Source organism: Heterodontus francisci, chromosome 22 (genome assembly GCF_036365525.1).
Source record: "Heterodontus francisci isolate sHetFra1 chromosome 22, sHetFra1.hap1, whole genome shotgun sequence".
Lineage (NCBI taxonomy): Eukaryota > Metazoa > Chordata > Chondrichthyes > Heterodontiformes > Heterodontidae > Heterodontus > Heterodontus francisci.
This window is the reverse complement of record NC_090392.1, coordinates 19,612,287-19,633,949: the sequence shown is the minus strand read 5'-3', so window position 1 is coordinate 19,633,949 and position 21,663 is coordinate 19,612,287.

The following is a 21,663-nucleotide window of genomic DNA, read 5'->3' as shown; positions in this document are numbered from 1 at the left end:
CTCTCTATCAATCTCTATCACTCTCTGACAGACTCTGACACACTCTGACACTCTCTGACAGTCTCAGACACTCTCAGACACTCTCAGACACTCTCTCACTCTCTGACACTCACTGACACTCGCAGACACTCTCTGTCAATCTCAGACACCACAGAAACTCTCTATCACTCTCTGACACTCTCTGACACTCTCTGACGCTCTCTGACACTCTCTGACACACTCAGACACTCTCTATCACTCTCTATCACTCTCAGACACTCTCTGACACTCTCTATCACTCTCTATCACTCTCTGACACTCTCAGACAATCACCATCAATCTCTATCACACTCTGACACTCTCTATCAATCTCAGACACTCACTGACACTCGCAGACACTCTCTGTCACTCTTTAAACTAAATCAGCAGGGGAATGGGAACCTAAATTGTAGTTCCAGTGTACAGGTTGTTGAGAGTAGTGAGGTAGGGGATAAGGTTACAGGGACGCAAGAGGGCACTGGCAAGCAAGAACTTGGTTTAAAGTGTGTCTACTTCAACGCCAGGAGCATCCGGAATAAGGTGGGTGAGCTTGCAGCATATGTTGGTACCTGGGATCCTGATGTTGTGGCCATTTCGGAGACATGGGTAGAGCAGGGGCAGGAATGGATGTTGCAGGTTCCGGGATTTAGATGTTTCAGAAAGAAAAGAGAAGAGGGTAAAAGAGGGGTGGGGTGTGGCATTGTTAATCAAGGAAAGTATTACAGCGGCAGAAAGGACGTTTGAGGACTCGTCTACTGAGGTAGTATGGGCCGAGGTTAGAAACAGGAGAGGAGAGGTCACCCTGTTGGGAGTTTTCTATAGACCTCCGAATAGTTCCAGAGATGTAGAGGAAAGGATAGCGAAGATGATTCTCGACAGGAGCGAGAGTAACAGGGTAGTGGTTATGGGGGACTTTAACTTTCCAAATATTGACTGGAAATACTATAGTTCGAGTACTTTAGATGGGTCTGTTTTTGTCCAGTGTGCGCAGGAGGGTTTTCTGACACAGTATGTGGACAGGCCAACCAGGGGCGATGCCACATTGGATTTGGTACTGGGTAATGAACCCGGCCAGGTGTTCGATTTAGATGTAGGTGAGCACTTTGGCGATAGTGATCACAATTCGGTTAGGTTTACCTTAGCGATGGGCAGGGACAGGTATATACCGCAGGGCAAGAATTATGTCTGGGGGAAAGGAAATTATGACGCGATTAGGCAAGATTTAGGATGTGTAGGATGGGGAAGGAAACTGCAGGGGATGGGCACAAACGAAATGTGGAGCTTATTCAAGGAGCAGATAATGCGTGTCCTTGATAAGTATGTACCTGTCAGGCAGGGCGGAAGTTGTCGAGTGAGGGAGCCGTGGTTTACTCAAGAAGTTGAAGCGCTTGTCAAGAGGAAGAGGGCGGCTTATGTTAGGATGAGACGTGAAGGCTCAGTTAGGGCGCTTGAGAGTTACAAGCTAGCCAGGAAGGATCTAAAGGGAGGGCTAAGAAGAGCAAGGAGAGGACACGAGAAGTCATTGGCGGATAGGATCAAAGAAAACCCTAAGGCTTTCTATAGGTATATCAGGAATAAACGAATGATAAGAGTTAGAACAGGGCCAATCAAGGATAGTAGTGGAAAGTTGTGTGCGGAATCAGAGGAGATAGGGGAAGCGTTAAATGAATATTTTTCGTCAGTATTTACAGTAGAGAAAGAAAATGTTGTCGAGGAGAATACTGAGATACAGACTACTAGGCTAGATGGGATTGAGGTTCACAAGGAGGAGGTGTTAGCAATTTTGGAAAGAGTGAAAATAGATAAGTCCCCTGGGCCAGATGGGATTTATCCTAGGATTCTCTGGGAAGCCAGGGAGGAGATTGCAGAGCCGTTGTTGTTGATCTTTAAGTCGTCATTGTCGACAGGAGTAGTGCCGGAGGACTGGAGGATAGCAAATGTTGTCCCATTGTTCAAGAAGGGGAGTAGAGACAGCCCTGGTAATTATAGACCTGTGAGCCTTACTTCGGTTGTGGGTAAAATGTTGGAAAAGGTTATAAGAGACAGGATTTATAATCATCTTGAAAAGAATAAGTTCATTTGCGATAGTCAGCACGGTTTTGTGAAAGGTAGGTCGTGCCTCACAAACCTTATTGAGTTTTTCGAGAAGGTGACCAAACAGGTGGATGAGGGTAAAGCCGTGGATGTGGTGTATATGGATTTCAGTAAGGCGTTTGATAAGGTTCCCCACGGTAGGCTATTGCAGAAAATACGGAAGTATGGGGCTGAAGGTGATTTAGAGCTTTGGATCAGAAATTGGCTAGCTGAAAGAAGACAGAGGGTGGTGGTTGATGGCAAATGTTCATCCTGGAGTTTAGTTACTAGTGGTGTACCGTAAGGTTCTGTTTTGGGGCCACTGCTGTTTGTCATTTTTATAAACGACCTGGATGAGGGTGTAGAAGGGTGGGTTAGTAAATTTGCGGATGACACGAAGGTCGGTGGAGTTGTGGATAGTGTCGAAGGGTGTTGTAGGGTACAGAGGGACATAGATAGGCTGCAGAGCTGGGCTGAGAGATGGCAAATGGAGTTTAATGCGGAGAAGTGTGAGGTGATTCACTTTGGAAGGAGTAACAGCAATGCAGAGTACTGGGCTAATGGGAAGATTCTTGGTAGTGTAGATGAGCAGAGAGATCTTGGTATCCAGGTACATAAATCCCTGAAAGTTGCTACCCAGGTTAATAGGGCTGTTAAGAAGGCATATGGTGTGTTAGCCTTTATTAGTAGGGGGATCGAGTTTCAGAGCCACGGGGTCATGATGCAGCTGTACAAAACTCTGGTGAGGCCGCACCTGGAGTATTGCGTGCAGTTCTGGTCACCGCATTATAGGAAGGATGTCGAAGCTTTGGAAAGGGTGCAGAGGAGATTTACTAGGATGTTGCCTGGTATGGAAGGAAGGTCTTACGAGGAAAGGCTGAGGGACTTGGGGTTGTTTTCGTTAGAGAGAAGGAGGAGGAGAGGTGACTTAATAGAGACATACAAGATAATCAGAGGGTTAGATAGGGTGGATAGTGAGAGTCTTTTTCCTCGGATGAGGATGGCAAACACGAGGGGACATAGCTTTAAGTTGAGGGGTGAAAGATATAGGACAGATGTCAGAGGTAGTTTCTTTACACAGAGAGTAGTAGGGGCGTGGAACGCCCTGCCTGCAACAGTAGTAGACTCGCCAACTTTAAGGGCATTTAAGTGGTCATTGGATAGACATATGGATGTAAATGGAATAGTGTAGGTCAGATGATCGGAGCAACATCGAGGGCCGAAGGGTCTGTACTGCGCTGTAATATTCTAATTCTAATTCTAATTCTATCACTCTCTATCACTCTCTATCACTCTCTGACACTCCCTATCACTCTCTATCACTCTCTGACACTCTCTGACACTCTCAGATACTCTCTATCACTCTCTATCACTCTCTATCACTCTGTATCACTCTCTGACACTCTCTATCACTCTCTGACACTCTCTGACACTCTCAGACACACTCTGACACTCTCTAACGCTCTCTATCACTCTCTGACAGTCTCTGACACTCTCAGACACTCTCAGACACTCTCAATCACTCTCTGACTCTCTCTGACACACTCTGACACTCTCTGACACTCTCAGACACTCTCTATCACTCTCAGACACTCTCTGACACTCTCAGACACTCTCTATCACTCTGTATCACTCTCTGACACTCTCCATCACTCTCTGACGCTCAGACACACTCTGACATTCTCTGACACTCTCTGACGCTCTCTATCACTCTTTGACAGTCTCTGACACTCTCAGACACTCTCAGACACTCTCAATCAGTCTCTGACTCTCTCTGACACTCTCTGACACTCTCAGACACTCTCCATCACTCTCAGACACTCTCTATCACTCTCAGACACTCTCTATCACTCTCTGACACTCTCTGACACTCTCAGACACTCTCTGACACTCTCTGACACTCTCACTCACTCTATGACACTCTCTGACACTCTCTGTCACTCTCTATCACTCTCTATTACTCTCTGACACACACTGACACTCTCAGACACTCTCTGACAATCTCAGACAATCTCTAGCACTCTCTGACAATCTCTGACACTCTCCATCACTCTCTGACGCTCAGACACACTCTGACATTCTCTGACACTCTCTGACGCTCTCTATCACTCTTTGACAGTCTCTGACACTCTCAGACACTCTCAGACACTCTCAATCAGTCTCTGACTCTCTCTGACACACTCTGACACTCTCTGACACTCTCAGACACTCTCCATCACTCTCAGACACTCTCTATCACTCTCAGACACTCTCTATCACTCTCTGACACTCTCTGACACTCTCAGACACTCTCTGACACTCTCTGACACTCTCACTCACTCTATGACACTCTCTGACACTCTCTGTCACTCTCTATCACTCTCTATTACTCTCTGACACACACTGACACTCTCAGACACTCTCAGACACTCTCAGACACTCTATTTCACTTACTAACACTCACTGAAACTCGCAGGCACTCTCTGTCACTCTCAGACACCTCAGAAACTCTCTATCACTCTCTGAAACTCTCTGACACTCTCTGACACTCTCTGACGCTCTCTGACACTCTCTGACACTCTCTATCACTCTATGACATTCTCTGACACTCTCTATCACTCTCGGACACTCTCTGACACACTCAGACACTCTCTATCACTCTCTATCACTCTCTGAAACACTCTGACAGTCTCTGACACTATCAGACTCTCTCAGACACTCTATGACACTCTCAAACACTCTCTGACACTCTCATACACTCTCTATCAATCTCTATCACTCTCTGACACACTCTGACAAACTCTGACACTCTCTGACAGTCTCAGACACTCTCAGACACTCTCAGACACTCTCAGACACTCTATATCACTCTCTGACTCTCACTGACACCCGCAGACACTCTCTGTCACTCTCAGACACCTCAGAAACTCCCTATCACTCTCTGACACTCTCTGACACTCTCTGACACTCTCTGACGCTCTCTGACAATGTCTGACACTCTCTGACACTCTATGACACTCTCTGACATTCTCTATCACTCTCTATCACTCTCTGACACTCTCTGACACACTCAGACACTCTCTATCACTCTCTGAAACACTCTGACAGTCTCTGACACTCTCAGACTCTCTCAGACACTCTCTGGCACTCTCTGACACTCTCTATCACTCTCTATCACTCTCTGACACTCTCTGACACTCACAGACAATCACTATCACTCTCTATCACTCTCTGACACTCTCTATCACTCTCAGACACTCACTATCACTCTCTATCACTCTCTATCACTCTCTATCACTCTCTGACACTCTATATCAATCTCTGAAACTCTCTGACACTCTCTGACACTCTCATACACTCTCTATCAATCTCTATCACTCTCTGACACACTCTGACACACTCTGACACACTCTGACACACTCTGACACTCTCTGACAGTCTCAGACACTCTCAGACACTCTCAGACACTCTATATCACTCTCTGACAATCACTGACACTCGCAGACACTCTCTGTCAATCTCAGACACCACAGAAACTCTCTATCACTCTCTGACACTCTCTGACACTCTCTGACGCTCTCTGACACTCTCTGACACACTCAGACACTCTCTATCACTCTCTATCACTCTCTGACACACTCTGACAGGCTCTGACAGTCTCAGACACTCTCAGACACTCTCAGACACTCTATATCACTCTCTGACAATCACTGACACTCGCAGACACTCTCTGTCAATCTCAGACACCACAGAAACTCTCTATCACTCTCTGACACTCTCTGACACTCTCTGACGCTCTCTGACACTCTCTGACACACTCAGACACTCTCTATCACTCTCTATCACTCTCTGACACACTCTGACAGGCTCTGACACTCTCTGACTCTCTCTGACACTCTCTATCACTCTCTATCACTCTCTGACACTCTATGACACTCTCAGAATATCGCTATCAATCTCTATCACACTCTGACACTCTCGATCACTCTCAGACACTCACTATCACTCTCTGTCACTCTCGATCACTCTCTATCACTCTCTGACACTCTATCTCACTCTGAAACTCTCTGACACTGTCTGACACTCAATGACACTCTCTGACACTCTCAGACACACTCTGACACTCTCAGATACTCTCTATCACTCTCAGACACTCTCTGACACTCTCAGACACTCTCAATCACTCTCTGACTCTCTCTGACACACTCTGACACTCTCTGACACTGTCAGACACTCTCTATCACTCTCAGACACTCTCTGACACTCTCAGACGCTTTCTGACACTCTCAGACACTCTCTATCACTCTGTATCACTCTCTGACACTCTCTATCACTCTCTGACACTCAGACACACTCTGACACTCTCTGACGCTCTCCATCACTCTTTGACAGTCTCTGACACTCTCAGCCACTCTCAGACACTCTCAATCATTCTCTGACTCTCTCTGACACACTCTGACACTCTCTGACACTCTCAGACACTCTCTATCACTCTCAGACACTCTGTATCACTCTCTGACACTCTCTGACACTCTCAGACACTCTCTGACACTCTCTGACACTCTCAATCACTCTATGAGACTCTCTGACACACTCTAACACTCTCTATCACTCTCTATTACTCTCTGACACACACTGACACTCTCTGACACTCTCTGACACTCTCTGACACTCTCAGACACTCTCTATCACTCTGTATCACTCTCTGACACACTCAGACAATTACTATCACTCTCTATCACTCTCTGACACTCTCTATCGCTCTCAGACACTCACTATCACTCTCTATCACTCTCTATCACTATCTGACACTCTATATCACACTCTGAAACTCTCTATCACTCTCTGATACTCTCTGACACTCTCAGACACCCTCTGACACTCTCAGACACTCTCTATCACTCTTTGACACTCTCATACACTCTCTATCAATCTCTATCACTCTCTGACACACTCTGACACTCTCTGACAGTCTCAGACACTCTCAGACACTCTCAGACACTCTCTATCACTCTCTGACACTGTCTGACACTCTCTGACACTCTCTGTCACTCGCTATCACTCTATGACACTCTCTGACACTCTCTATCACTCTCTATCACTCTCTGACACTCTCTGACACACTCAGACACTCTCTATCACTCTCTATCACTCTCTGACACACTCTGACACACTCTGACAGTCTCTGACACTCTCAGACTCTCTCAGACACTCTCTGACACTCTCTGACACTCTCTATCACTCTCTATCACTCTCTATCACTCTCTGACACTCTCTGACACTCTCTGACACTCTCAGACAATCACTATCACTCTCTATTACTCTCTGACACTCTCGATCACTCTCAGACACTCACTATCACTCTCTATCACTCTCTATCACTCTCTATCACTCTCTGACACTCTATATCACTCTCTGAAACTCTCTGACACTGTCTGACACTCTCAGACACTCTCTGACACTCCCATACACTCTCTATCAATCTCTATCACTCTCTGACACACTCTGACACACTCTGACACTCTCTGACAGTCTCACACACATTCAGACACTCTCAGACACTCTCAGACACTCCATATCACTCTCTGACACTCACTGACACTCGCAGACACTCTCTGTCACTCTCAGACACCTCAGAAACTCTCTATCACTCTCTGACATTCTCTGACACTCTCTGACGCTCTCTGACACTCTCTGACACTCTCTGACACTCTCTATCACTCTCTGACACTCTCTGACACACTCAGCCACTCTCTATCACTCTCTGACACACTCTGACAGGCTCTGACAATCTCAGACTCTCTCAGACACTCTCTGACATTCTGACACTCTCTATCACTCTCTATCACTCTCTATCACTCTCTGACACTCTCTGACAATCTCAGACAATCACTATCACTCTCTGACACTCTCTATCACTCTCAGACACTCACTATCACTCTCTATCACTCTCTATCTCTCTCTGACACTCTATATCACTCTCTGAAACTCTCTGACTCTCAGTGACACTCTCTGACACTCCCTATCACTCTCTATCACACTCTGACACTCTCTGACACTCTCAGACACTCACTATCACACTCTATCATTCTCTGACACTCTCTATCACTCTCTCTCACTCTCTGACACACTCTGACACTCTCTGACAATCTCAGACACTCTCTGACACTCTCTATCACTCTCCATTACTCTCTGACACACTCTGACACTCTCTGACACTCTCTGACACTCTCTGACACTCTCAGACACTCTCAGACACTCTATATCACACTCTGACACTCACTGACACTCGCAGACACTCTCTGTCACTCTCAGATACCTCAGAATCTCTCTATCACTCTCTGACACTCTCTGACACTCTCTGACGCTCTCTGACACTCTCTGACACTCTCTGACACTCGATGACACTCTCTGACACACGCACACACTCTCTATCACTCTCTATCACTCTCTGACGCTCTCTGACACTCTCAGACTGTCACTATCACTCTCTATCACTCTCTGACACTCTCGATCACTCTCAGACACTCACTATCACTCTCCATCACTCTCTATCACTCTCTGACACTCTATATCACTCTCTGAAACTCTCTGACACTCTCTGACACTCTCAGACACTCTCTGACACTCTCTGACACTCTCTATCACACTCTGACACTCTCTGACACTCTCAGACACTCTCTATCACACTCTATCATTCTCTGACACTCTCTATCACTCTCTCTCACTCTCTGACACACTCTGACACTCTCTGACAATCTCAGACACTCTCTGACACTCTCTATCACTCTCCATTACTCTCTGACACACTCTGACACTCTCAGACACTCTCTGACACTCTCTGACACTCTCAGACACTCTCAGACACTCTATATCACTCTCTGACACTCACTGACACTCGCAGACACTCTCTGTCACTCTCAGACACCTCAGAATCTCTCTATCACTCTCTGACACTCTCTGACACTCTCTGACGCTCTCTGACACTCTCTGACACTCTCTATCACTCTATGACACTCTCTGACACACTCAGACACTCTCTATCACTCTCTATCACTCTCTGACACTCTCTGACACTCTCAGACAATCACTATCACTCTCTATCACTCTCTGACACTCTCGATCACTCTCAGACACTCACTATCACTCTCTATCACTCTCTATCACTCTCTGACACTCTCTGACACTCTCTGACACTCTCATACACTCTCTATCAATCTCTATCACTCTCTGACACACTCTGACACACTCTGACACTCTCTGACAGTCTCAGACACTCTCAGACACTCTCAGACACTCTATCTCACTCTCTGACACTCACTGACACTCGCAGACACACTCTGTCACTCTCAGACACCTCAGAAACTCTCTATCACTCTCTGACACTCTCTGACACTCTCTGACACTCTCTGACACTCTCTGACGCTCCATGACACTCTCTGACACACTCAGACACTCTCTATCACTCTCTATCACACTCTGACAGGCTCTGACACTCTCAGACTCTCTCAGACACTCTCTGACACTCTCTGACACTCTCTATCACTGTCATACACTCTCTGACACTCTCTATCACTCTCTGACACTCTCTGACACTCTCTGACACTCTCAGACACACTCTGACACTCTCTGACGCTCTCAATCACTCTCTGACAGTCTCTGACACTCTCAGACACTCTCAGGCACTCTCAGACACTCTCAATCACTCTCTGACACTCTCTGACACACTCTGACACTCTCTATCACTCTCTGACACTTTGCGCTTGAGAGCTACAAGCTAGCCAGGAAGGATCTAAAGGGAGAGCTAAGGAGAGGACACGAGAAGTCATTGGTGGATCGGATCAGGGAAAAACCTAAGGCTTTCTGTAGGTATATCTGGACTAAAAGAATGACTAGAGTTAGATTAGGGCCAATCAAGGATAGTAGTGGGAAGTTGTGTGTGGAATCAGAGGAGATAGGGGAAGTGTTAAATGAATATTTTGCGTCAGTATTTACAGTAGAGAAAGAAAATGTTGTTGAGAATACTGAGATTCATGCGACGAGGCTAGATGGGATTGAGGTTCACAAGGAGGAGGTGTTAGCAATTTTGGAAAGTGTGAAAATAGATAAGTCCCCTGGGCCAGATGGGATTTATCCTAGGATTCTCTGGGAAGCTAGGGAGGAGATTGCAGAGCCTTTGTCCTTGATCTTTATGTCGTCATTGTCGACAGGAATAGTGCCGGAAGACTGGAGGATTGCAAATGTTGTCCCCTTGTTCAAGAAGGGGAGTAGAGACAGCCCTGGTAATTATAGACCTGTGAGCCTTACTTCGGTTGTGGGTAAAATGTTGGAAAAGGTTATAAGAGACAGGATTTATAATCATCTTGAAAAGAATAAGTACATTAGAGATAGTCAGCACGGTTTTGTGACGGGGAGGTCGTGCCTCACAAACCTTATTGAGTTTTTCGAGAAGGTGACCAAACAGGTGGATGAGGGTAAAGCCGTGGATGTGGTGTATATGGATTTCAGTAAGGCGTTTGATAAGGTTCCCCACGGTAGGCTATTGCAGAAAATACGGAAGTATGGGGTTGAAGGTGATTTAGAGCTTTGGATCAGAAATTGGCTAGCTGAAAGAAGACAGAGGGTGGTGGTTGATGGCAAATGTTCATCCTGGAGTTTAGTTACTAGTGGTGTACCGCAAGGATCTGTTTTGGGGCCATTGCTGTTTGTCATTTTTATAAATGACCTGGAAGAGGGTGTAGAAGGGTGGGTTAGTAAATTTGCAGATGACACTAAGGTCGGTGGAGTTGTGGATAGTGCGGAAGGATGTTGTAGGGTACAGAGAGACATAGATAGGCTGCAGGGCTGGGCTGAGAGATGGCAAATGGAGTTTAATGCGGAAAAGTGTGAGGTGATTCACTTTGGAAGGAGGAACAGGAATGCAGAGTACTGGGCTAATGGGAAGATTCTTGTTAGTGTAGATGAGCAGAGAGATCTTGGTGTCCAGGTGCATAAATCCCTGAAGGTTGCTAACCAGGTTAATAGGGCTGTCAAGAAGGCATATGGTGTGTTAGCTTTTATTAGTAGGGGGGTCGAGTTTCGGAGCCACGAGGTCATGCTGCAGCTGTACAAGACTCTGGTGAGACCGCACCTGGAGTATTGCATGCAGTTCTGGTCACCGCATTATAGAAAGGATGTGGAAGCTATGGAAAGGGTGCAGAGGAGATTTACTAGGATGTTGCCTGGTATGGAGGGAAGGTCTTACGAGGAAAGGCTGAGGGACTTGAGGTTGTTTTCCTTGGAGAGAAGGAGGAGGAGAGGTGACTTAATAGAGACATATAAGATAATCAGAGGGTTAGATAGGGTGGATAGTGAGCGTCTTTTTCCTCGGATGGTGATGGCAAACACGAGGGGACATAGCTTCAAGTTGAGGGGTGATAGATATAGGACAGATGTGAGAGGTAGTTTCTTTACTCAGAGAGTAGTAAGGGCGTGGAATGCCCTGCCTGCAGCAGTCGTAGATTCGCCAACTTTAAGGGCATTTAAGTGGACATTGGATTGACACATGTATGAAAATGGAATAGTGTAGGTCAGATGGTTTCACAGCTCGGCGCAACATCGAGGGCCGAAGGGCCTGTACTGCGCTGTAATATTCTAATTCTAATTCTAATTCTATCACTCTCTATCACTCTCTGATACTCTCTGACACTCTCAGTCACTCTCTGACACTCTCTGACACTCTCAGACAATCTCTGACACTCTCATACACTCTCTATCAATCTCGATCACTCTCTGACACAATCTGACACACTCTGACACTCTCTGACAGTCTCAGACACTCTCAGACACTCTCAGACACTCTATATCACTCTCTGACACTCACTGACAATCGCAGACACTCTCTGTCACTCTCAGACACCTCAGAAACTCTCTCTCACGTTCTGACACTCTCTGAAACTCTCTGACCCTCTCTGACACTCTCTGACACTCGCTATCACTCTATGACACTCTCTGACACTCTCTATCACTCTCTGACACTCTCTGACACTCTCTGACACACTCAGACACTCTCTATCACTCTCTATCACTCTCTGACACACTCTGACAGTCTCTGCCTCTCTCAGACTCTCTCAGACACTCTCTGACACTCTCTATCACTCTCTATCACTCTCTGACACTCTCTGACACTCTCAGACAATCACTATCACCCTCGATCACTCTCTGACACTCTCTATCACTCTCAGACACTCACTATCACTCTCTATCACTCTCTATCACCATCTATCACTCTCTATCACTCTCTGACACTCTATATCACTCTCTGAAACTCTCTGACACTGTCTGACACTCTCAGACACTCTCTGACACTCTCATACACTCTCTATCAATCTCTATCAGTCTCTGACACACTCTGACACTCTCTGACAGTCTCAGACACTCTCAGACACTCTCAGACACCTCAGAAACTCTCTATCACTCTCTGACACTCTCTGACACTCTCCGACACTCTCTGAAGCTCCCTATCACTCTCTTTCACTCTCTGACACTCTCTGACACTCTCAGACACTCTCTATCACTCTCTATCACTCTCTGACACTCTCTATCACTCTCTCTCACTCTCTGACACTCTCTGACACTCTCTGACAATCTCAGACACTCTCAGACACTCTCTATCACTCTGTATCACTCTCTGACACTCTCTATCACTCTCTGACACTCTCTGACACTCTCAGACAATCACTATCACTCTCTATTACTCTCCGACACTCTCTATCACTCTCAGACACTCTCGATCACTCTCTATCACTCTCTATCACTCTCTATCACTCTCTGACACTCTATATCACACTCTGAAACTCTCTGACACTCTCTGACACTCTCTGACACTCATTGACACTCTCTGACACTCCCTATCACTCTCTATCACTCTCTGACACTCTCTGACACTCTCAGACAATTTCTATCACTCTCTATCACTCTCTGATACTCTCTGACACTCTCTGACACTCTCTGACACTCTCTATCAATCTCTATCACTCTCTGACACACTCTGACACACTCTGACACTCTCTGACAGTCTCAGACACTCTCAGACACTCTCAGACACTCTATATCACTCTCTGACACTCACTGACACTCGCAGACACTCTCTGTCACTCTCAGACACCTCAGAAACTCTCTATCACTCTCTGACACTCTCTGAAACTCTCTGACACTCTCTGACACTCGCTATCACTCTATGACGCTCTCTGACACTCTCTATCACTCTCTGACACTCTCTGACACTCTCTGACACACTCAGACACTCTCTATCACTCTCCATCACTCTCTGACACACTCTGACAGTCTCTGCCTCTCTCAGACTCTCTCAGACACTCTCTGACACTCTCTGACACTCTCTATCACTCTCTATCACTCTCTGACACTCTCTGACACTCTCAGACAATCACAATCACCCTCTATCACTCTCTGACACTCTCTATCAGTCTCAGACACTCACTATCACTCTCTATCACTCTCTATCACTCTCTATCACTCTCTGACACTCTATATCACTCTCTGAAACTCTCTGACACTGTCTGACACTCTCAGACACTCTCTGACAATCTCATACACTCTCTATCAATCTCTATCACTCTCTGACACACTCTGACACACTCTGACACTCTCTGACAGTCTCTGACAGTCTCAGACACTCTCAGACACTCTATATCACTCTCTGACACTCGCAGACACTCTCTGTCACTCTCAGACACCTCAGAAACTCTCTATCACTCTCTGACACTCTCTGACACTCTCCGACACTTTCTGAAGCTCCCTATCACTCTCTTTCACTCTCTGACACTATTTGACACTCTCTGACACTCTCTGACAATCTCAGACACTCTCAAACACTCTCTATCACTCTGTATCACTCTCTGACACTCTCTATCACTCTCTGACACCCTCTGACACTCTCAGATACAGTCTGACACTCTCTGACACTCTCTGACGCTCTCTATCACTCTCTGACAGTCTCTGACACTCTCAGACACTCTCAGACACTCTCTGACTCTCTCTGACACACTCTGACACTCTCTGACACTCTCAGACACTCTCTATCACTCTCAGACACTCTCTGACACTCTCAGACACTCTCTGACACTCTTAGACACTCTCTATCACTCTGTATCACTCTCTGACACTCTCTATCACTCTCTGACACTCTCTGACACTCTCAGACAATCACTATCACTCTCTATCACTCTCTGACACTCTCTATCACTCTCAGACACTCTCGATCACTCTCTATCACTCTCTATCACTCTCCGTCACTCTATATCACACTCTGAAACTCTCTGACACTCTCTGGCACTCTCTGACACTCAATGACACTCTCTGACACTCCCTATCACTCTCTATCACTCTCTGACACTCTCTGACACTCTCAGACAATCTCTATCACTCTCTATCACTCTCTGATACTCTCTGACACTCTCTGACACTCTCTATCAATCTCTATCACTCTCTGACACACTCTGACACACTCTGAGACTCTCTGACAGTCTCAGACACTCTCAGACACTCTCAGACACTCTATATCACTCTCTGACACTCACTGACACTCGCAGACACTCTCTGTCACTCTCAGACACCTCAGAAACTCTCTATCACTCTCTGACACTCTCTGAAACTCTCTGACACTCTCTGACACTCGCTATCACTCTATGACACTCTCTGACACTCTCTATCACTCTCTGACAGTCTCTGACACTCTCTGACACACTCAGACACTCTCTATCACTCTCCATCACTCTCTGACACACTCTGACAGTCTCTGCCTCTCTCAGACTCTCTCAGACACTCTCTGACTCTCTCTGACACACTCTGACACTCTCTGACACTCTCAGACACTCTCTATCACTCTCAGACACTCTCTGACACTCTCAGACACTCTCTGACACTCTTAGACACTCTCTATCACTCTGTATCACTCTCTGACACTCTCTATCACTCTCTGACACTCTCTGACACTCTCAGACAATCACTATCACTCTCTATCACTCTCAGACACTCTCGATCACTCTCTATCACTCTCTATCACTCTCCGACACTCTATATCACACTCTGAAACTCTCTGACACTCTCTGGCACTCTCTGACACTCAATGACACTCTCTGACACTCCCTATCACTCTCTATCACTCTCTGACACTCTCTGACACTCTCAGACAATCTCTGTCACTCTCTATCACTCTCTGATACTCTCTGACACTCTCTGACACTCTCTATCAATCTCTATCACTCTCTGACACACTCTGACACACTCTGAGACTCTCTGACAGTCTCAGACACTCTCAGACACTCTCAGACACTCTATATCACTCTCTGACACTCACTGACACTCGCAGACACTCTCTGTCACTCTCAGACACCTCAGAAACTCTCTATCACTCTCTGACACTCGCTATCACTCTATGACACTCTCTGACACTCTCTATCACTCTCTGACAGTCTCTGACACTCTCTGACACACTCAGACACTCTCTATCACTCTCCATCACTCTCTGACACACTCTGACAGTCTCTGCCTCTCTCAGACTCTCTCAGACACTCTCTGACACTCTCTGACACTGTCTATCACTCTCTATCACTCTCTGACACTCTCTGACACTCTCAGACAATCACAATCACCCTCTATCACTCTCTGACACTCTCTATCAGACTCAGACACTCACTATCACTCTCTATCACTCTCTATCACTCTCTGACACTCTCTATCACTCTCTATCACTCTCTGACACTCTATATCACTCTCTGAAACTCTCTGACACTGTCTGACACTCTCAGGCACTCTCTGACACTCTCATACACTCTCTATCAATCTCTATCACTCTCTGACACACTCTGACACTCTCTGACAGTCTCTGACAGTCTCAGACACTCTCAGACACTCTATATCACTCTCTGACACTCGCAGACACTCTCTGTCACTCTCAGACACCTCAGAAACTCTCTATCACTCTCTGACACTCTCTGACACTCTCCAACACTCTCTGAAGCTCCCTATCACTCCCTTTCACTCTCTGACACTCTTTGACACTCTCTGACACTCTCTGACAATCTCAGACACTCTCAGACACTCTCTATCACTCTGTATCACTCTCTGACACTCTCTATCACTCTCTGACACTCTCAGACACAGTCTGACACTCTCTGACGCTCTCTATCACTCTCTGACAGTCTCTGACACTCTCAGACACTCTCAGACACTCTCAGACACTCTCACACTCTCTCTGACACACTCTGACACTCTTTGACACTCTCAGACACTCTCTATCACTCTCAGACACTCTCTGACACTCTCAGACACTCTCTGACACTCTATATCACACTCTGAAACTCTCTGACACTCTCTGACACTCAATGACACTCTCTGACACTCCCTATCACTCTCTTTCACTCTCTGACACTCTCTGAAACTCTCAGACAATCTCTATCACTCTCGATCACTCTCTGATACTCTCTGACACTCTCAGACACTCTCTGACACTCTCAGACACTCTCTATCACTCTCTGACACTCTCTGACACTCTCATACACTCTCTATCAATCTCTATCACTCTCTGACACACTCTGACACACTCTGACACTCTCTGACAGTCTCAGACACTCTCAGACACTCCCAGACACTCTATATCACTCTCTGACACTCACTGACACTCGCAGACACTCTCTATCACTCTCAGACACCTCAGAAACTCTCCATCACTCTCTGACACTCTCAGAAAGTCTCCATCACTCTCTGACACTCTCTGAAACTCTCTGACACTCTCTGACACTCTCTGACACTCTCTGACACTCGCTATCACTCGATGACACTCTCTGACACTCTCTATTACTCTCTATCAGTCTCTGACACTCTCTGACACACTCAGACACTCTCTATCACTCTCTATCACTCTCTGACACACTCTGACAGTCTCTGACTCTCTCAGACTCTCTCAGACACTCTCTGACACTCTCTGACACTCTCTATCACTCTCTATCACTCTCTATCACTCTCTGACACTCTCAGACAATCACTATCAGCCTCTATCACACTCTGACACTCTCTATCACTCTCAGACACTCACTATCACTCTCTTTCACTCTCTATCACTCTCTATCACTCTCTATCACTCTCTGACACTCTATATCACTCTCTGAAACTCTCTGACACTGTCTGACACTCTCAGACACTTTCTATCAATCTCTATCACTCTCTGACACACTCTGACACTCTCTGACAGTCTCAGACACTCTCAGACACTCTCAGACACTCTATATCACTCTCTGACACTCGCAGACACTCTCTGTCACTCTCAGACACCTCAGAAACTCTCTATCGCTCTCTGACACTCTCTGACACTCTCCGACACTCTCTGACGCTCTCTGACACTCTCTGACGCTCTCTGACACTATCTATCACTCTCTGACACTCTCAGACACTCTCAGACACTCTCAGACACTCTCACACTCTCTCTGACACACTCTGACACTCTTTGACACTCTCAGACACTCTCTATCACTCTCAGACACTCTCTGACACTCTCAGACACTCTCTGACACTCTATATCACACTCTGAAACTCTCTGACACTCTCTGACACTCAATGACACTCTCTGACACTCCCTATCACTCTCTTTCACTCTCTGACACTCTCTGAAACTCTCAGACAATCTCTATCACTCTCGATCACTCTCTGATACTCTCTGACACTCTCAGACACTCTCTGACACTCTCAGACACTCTCTATCACTCTCTGACACTCTCTGACACTCTCATACACTCTCTATCAATCTCTATCACTCTCTGACACACTCTGACACACTCTGACACTCTCTGACAGTCTCAGACACTCTCAGACACTCCCAGACACTCTATATCACTCTCTGACACTCACTGACACTCGCAGACACTCTCTATCACTCTCAGACACCTCAGAAACTCTCCATCACTCTCTGACACTCTCAGAAAGTCTCCATCACTCTCTGACACTCTCTGAAACTCTCTGACACTCTCTGACACTCTCTGACACTCTCTGACACTCGCTATCACTCGATGACACTCTCTGACACTCTCTATTACTCTCTATCAGTCTCTGACACTCTCTGACACACTCAGACACTCTCTATCACTCTCTATCACTCTCTGACACACTCTGACAGTCTCTGACTCTCTCAGACTCTCTCAGACACTCTCTGACACTCTCTGACACTCTCTATCACTCTCTATCACTCTCTATCACTCTCTGACACTCTCAGACAATCACTATCAGCCTCTATCACACTCTGACACTCTCTATCACTCTCAGACACTCACTATCACTCTCTTTCACTCTCTATCACTCTCTATCACTCTCTGACACTCTATATCACTCTCTGAAACTCTCTGACACTGTCTGACACTCTCAGACACTTTCTATCAATCTCTATCACTCTCTGACACACTCTGACACTCTCTGACAGTCTCAGACACTCTCAGACACTCTCAGACACTCTATATCACTCTCTGACACTCGCAGACACTCTCTGTCACTCTCAGACACCTCAGAAACTCTCTATCGCTCTCTGACACTCTCTGACACTCTCCGACACTCTCTGACGCTCTCTGACACTCTCTGACGCTCTCTGACACTATCTATCACTCTCTGACACTCTCTGACACTCTCAGACACTCTCTGACACTCTATATCACACTCTGAAACTCTCTGACACTCAATGACACTCTCTGACACTCCCTATCACTCTCTTTCACTCTCTGACACTCTCTGAAACTCTCAGACAATCTCTATCACTCTCGATCACTCTCTGATACTCTCTGACACTCTCAGACACTCTCTGACACTCTCAGACACTCTCTATCACTCTCTGACACTCTCTGACACTCTCATACACTCTCTATCAATCTCTATCACTCTCTGACACACTCTGACACACTCTGACACTCTCTGACAGTCTCAGACACTCTCAGACACTCTCAGACACTCTATATCACTCTCTGACACTCACTGACACTCGCAGACACTCTCTGTCACTCTCAGACACCTCAGAAACTCTCCATCACTCTCTGACACTCTCAGAAACTCTCCATCACTCTCTGACACTCTCTGAAACTCTCTGACACTCTCTGACACTCTCTGACACTCGCTATCACTCGATGAAACTCTCTGACGCTCTCTATCACTCTCTATCAGTCTCTGACACTCTCTGACACACTCAGACACTCTCTATCACTCTCTATCACTCTCTGACAAACTCTGACAGTCTCTGACTCTCTCAGACTCTCTCAGACACTCTCTGACACTCTCTGACACTCTCTATCACTCTCTATCACTCTCTATCACTCTCTGACACTCTCAGACAATCACTATCAGCCTCTATCACACTCTGACACTCTCTATCACTCTCAGACACTCACTATCACTCTCTTTCACTCTCTATCACTCTCTATCACTCTCTATCACTCTCTGACACTCTATATCACTCTCTGAAACTCTCTGACACTGTCTGACACTCTCAGACACTTTCTATCAATCTCTATCACTCTCTGACACACTCTGACACTCTCTGACAGTCTCAGACACTCTCAGACACTCTCAGACACTCTATATCACTCTCTGACACTCGCAGACACTCTCTGTCACTCTCAGACACCTCAGAAACTCTCTATCGCTCTCTGACACTCTCTGACACTCTCCGACACTCTCTGACGCTCTCTGACACTCTCTGACGCTCTCTGACACTATCTATCACTCTCTGACACTCTCTGACACACTCAGACACTCTCTATCACTCTCTATCACTCTCTGACACACTCTGACAGGCTCTGACACTCTCAGACTCTCTCAGACACTCTCTGACATTCTGACACTCTCTATCACGCTCCATCACTCTCTGTCACTCTCTGACACTCTCTGACAATCTCAGACCATCACTATCACTCTCTATCACTCTCTGACACTCTCTATCACTCTCAGACACTCACTATCACTCTCTATCACTCTCTATCACTCTCTATCACTCTCTGACACTCTATATCACTCTCTCAAACTCTCTGACACTCAATGACACTCTCTGACACTCCCTATCACTCTCTATCACTCTCTGATACTCTCTGACACTCTCTGACACTCTCAGACACTCTCTATCACTCTCTATCATTCTCTGACACTCTCTATCACTCTCTCTCACTCTCTGACACTCTCTGACACTCTCTGCAATCTCAGACACTCTCAGACACTCTCTATCACTCTCTATCATTCTCTGACACTCTCTATCACTCTCTCTCACTCTCTGACACTCTCAGACACTCACAGACACTCTATATCACTCTCTGAAACTCACTGACACTCGCAGACACTCTCTGTCACTCTCAGACACCTCAGAATCTCTCTATCACTCTCTGACACTCTCTGATACTCTCTGACACTCTCTGACGCTCTCTGACACTCTCTGACACACTCTATCACTCTATGACACTCTCTGACACACTCAGACACTCTCTATCACTCTCTATCACTCTCTGACACACTCTGACACTCTCTGACAGTCTCAGACACTCTCAGACACTCTCAGACACTCTATATCACTCTCTGACACTCGCAGACACTCTCTGTCACTCTCAGACACCTCAGAAACTCTCTATCGCTCTCTGACACTCTCTGACACTCTCCGACACTCTCTGACGCTCTCTGACACTCTCTGACGCTCTCTGACACTATCTATCACTCTCTGACACTCTCTGACACACTCAGACACTCTCTATCACTCTCTATCACTCTCTGACACACTCTGACAGGCTCTGACACTCTCAGACTCTCTCAGACACTCTCTGACATTCTGACACTCTCTATCACGCTCCATCACTCTCTGTCACTCTCTGACACTCTCTGACAATCTCAGACCATCACTATCACTCTCTATCACTCTCTGACACTCTCTATCACTCTCAGACACTCACTATCACTCTCTATCACTCTCTATCACTCTCTATCACTCTCTGACACTCTATATCACTCTCTCAAACTCTCTGACACTCAATGACACTCTCTGACACTCCCTATCACTCTCTATCACTCTCTGATACTCTCTGACACTCTCTGACACTCTCAGACACTCTCTATCACTCTCTATCATTCTCTGACACTCTCTATCACTCTCTCTCACTCTCTGACACTCTCTGACACTCTCTGCAATCTCAGACACTCTCAGACACTCTCTATCACTCTCTATCATTCTCTGACACTCTCTATCACTCTCTCTCACTCTCTGACACTCTCAGACACTCAGAGACACTCTATATCACTCTCTGACACTCACTGACACTCGCAGACACTCTCTGTCACTCTCAGACACCTCAGAATCTCTCTATCACTCTCTGACACTCTCTGATACTCTCTGACACTCTCTGACGCTCTCTGACACTCTCTGACACACTCTATCACTCTATGACACTCTCTGACACACTCAGACACTCTCTATCACTCTCTATCACTCTCTGACACTCTCTGACACTCTCAGACAATCACTATCACTCTCTATCACTCTCTGACACTCTTTATCACTCTCAGACACTCTCTGACACTCTCAGA